Raw genomic sequence first — 2,500 nt, 5'->3', positions numbered from 1 at the left:
GGAGGAAGCTTAGGAAGAAAGGAACGCCGAATAGACTGATAGAGAGAAAGAATGAAGGGGAAAAAAACACTCTTATCATGTGATAGCCACCTCTATGAATCCTTTTTTGTTGTTGTTGTTTCATTTCAAGCAGAGGAAATGATCTTTTTTGCGGAGGGGTGGGTGGGGGATGGGGGGGGGTGGGTGTAAATAAATAAATAAATAAATAAAAAAACACATAGTAAGCAGACAGAACAAAAGAAGAAAAACATGTTTCTTTTCTCCCTAAGTGAGGGGCAAAGCAACATTGTAAAGGGTTGAATTTTCACTCTCTGGGATGCAGTCCTCAGACAACCCACTGTCTGCTGGAGACATCTGTGAAGCCTGACCTTTTGACCTCTGAGAAAGAATGCTCTGAAGGTTTATTTTTTTTTGGGGGGGGGGGGGGGGGGCAACTCGCCTCTACCTCTCACATGGCCTGCAGGACAGCCAAGGAGCGCATGAGAACATACTCTGTAACTATTAAAACAATGGGGAGAGAGAGAGAAAGAATGAACGAATTAAAGAGAGAGAGAGAGAAGGAGAGAGAGAGAGAACAAGAGGAAAAGCAACAAAAACAAAATGCCCAAGTGAACCAAGGGCACTGAGGACTAGGTTTAGTTTCTTTGCCCCCCCCCCAAAGGCCGATTGCATCTTCTCCTGGCCTGGGCTCCCATCAGATTACTTTCTCTCCTTTATGAGTGAATGAGGGATGGTGGCCTAAACAAAGAGAGCTTATGTGAGCCAAGGATTCTGTCTGATGAAGAGATGCTCCCAGCTTTTTTTCACAGACACTTGTTTCTGGATCAGCGCCTGTCCAGGTCCAGCATCCTACAGTAGGAAGTTCTCCTCATTCCTGCACGTGGGCAGACGTGTCACTCCTGCCATCTTAACGTGGGCAGATGTGGCTATTAGAACAATTAGTTGTGTATGCTTGTTCTTTTTCCTTTCATGTTCTGGTGTCTTTTGTTGTTTTCTTACATAGCTTCATTACTGGTGTAGATCATCCTCTCTCTTTCTCTTTCACCACTCTCTGCACGCGCACGTGTGTGTGTGCATATATGTCTGTGTATGTATGTGTGTGTGTGTGTGTATTTACTCAGCGCTCTTTTGGCTGGTTTTCTGCTCTTTGATAGTGCGATGGGGCGGGATGACATGAGAGAAGAGAGAGAGAGAGCGTGTGTGTATGGTGGGAGAGAGAGAGTGTGTGTTCCCCTGTGTGTGTGTGTGTGTTCTCAGTCAGGGGGCTTCAGGGGGTCTTCCCCCACCCCACCCTCCTCTTCTCCTCAGGCTGCTTCGTCTACAGTCTCTGCAGCACTTGGTCAGGAGTTGATGAGGGTGAGACAAAATTGAGAAGTCAATAATGAAACCCTGCAAAAAAAAAAAAAAAAAAAGACAAGAAAAGAAAGAAATCATAGGAAAAAAAAAAAAGCACACACACTGCAAAAAAAAAAAAAAAAAAAGCTAGGCGCGAGACGCCGGCTTGCTGAAAAGCCGAGGCCTGGTTCTCTGCGTTAATTAATTGCATGAGAGAGAGGCTATTTTTGTTTTTTTTTTTGACTGAGCTGGAAGTTTGAGTCTGTATTAAGTCAATAGGCTTATGATTAACAGCTCGCGCATTCTGCCGCATCTTTATCCTTGTTCTGTGAGGAAGAGGAGCAAACTAGACGGTACGACACACATTCAGCAGTAAACAGAGGAGAGAAAATGAACAGGATGACTTGTTTGGTCAGATATATAGTGAATCCCGTGGATCTGGCATGTAAATTTTGAACAAAACAGCATAGTTGTTCTTATAGATGACGTCAGAAGCTAATTAAAGAAACGTGGGGGTCCGGTGAGGGGGGGGGGGGGGGGGGGTCGTTAGGCGGGCGGTGCTTTGAAAAGGTCTTTCATTGGCACTGTCGCAGGAAGAGAACGTGGGTGATAAGGGCTATCAGGACTAATGTCAGAATCGGCCAATAATGAAACGACCAGTCAAATTTACCCGAAGAATCACGCTTAAAACAACAACACCTTCCCCTACTGCTGCAGGGAACTTTAATAAAGAGGAGACTGTCTCTTGAAAAGCCATTGAATATGATGCCTACAGTATACAGTTTTTTAAAGAATACTTGACACATCTCAACAGAGGCAGAAAAGAAAGGAGATAATTTTTGGGGAATTGAAAGTCACCTTCATACAGAACCTTTTCTTTTTTTCCCCTCTTTTTGCTGGGGGAGTCAAATAGAGGTGTGGGATGTCTTGTGAAAGGCCATGCTTATTGACTTGTAAAGGAACTAGTAGGTGAATCTTGACAAGACACAAGCAGCTCTCTCTCTTGTAAAAGAGTATCTGATTCCTCTAGTAGCTGTGCTCCCCTGAGAGACACTTGTGCTCCTCTCTCTTTCTATGTCTCTCTTTCTCATCCTCTTTTTCTCCATCTCTTGATCAGGGACTCACAGCTGTGTGGAAAGAATGGATTGACAAAAAAAAAATGCAA

At 44.2% G+C, this 2,500-nt stretch overlaps 1 protein-coding gene across 2 annotated transcripts in view; it reads left to right on the top strand.

Moving 5' to 3' along the window:
- meis2a (Meis homeobox 2a) overlaps window positions 1-2,500 on the top strand; it is an 83,476-nt gene that overhangs the window by 22,064 nt on the left and 58,912 nt on the right. The window lies entirely within an intron of this gene.

This window comes from Chanos chanos, chromosome 1, assembly GCF_902362185.1.
Source record: "Chanos chanos chromosome 1, fChaCha1.1, whole genome shotgun sequence".
In the NCBI taxonomy this organism is placed as follows: domain Eukaryota; kingdom Metazoa; phylum Chordata; class Actinopteri; order Gonorynchiformes; family Chanidae; genus Chanos; species Chanos chanos.
This window is presented reverse-complemented; position numbering and strand designations above follow the sequence as displayed.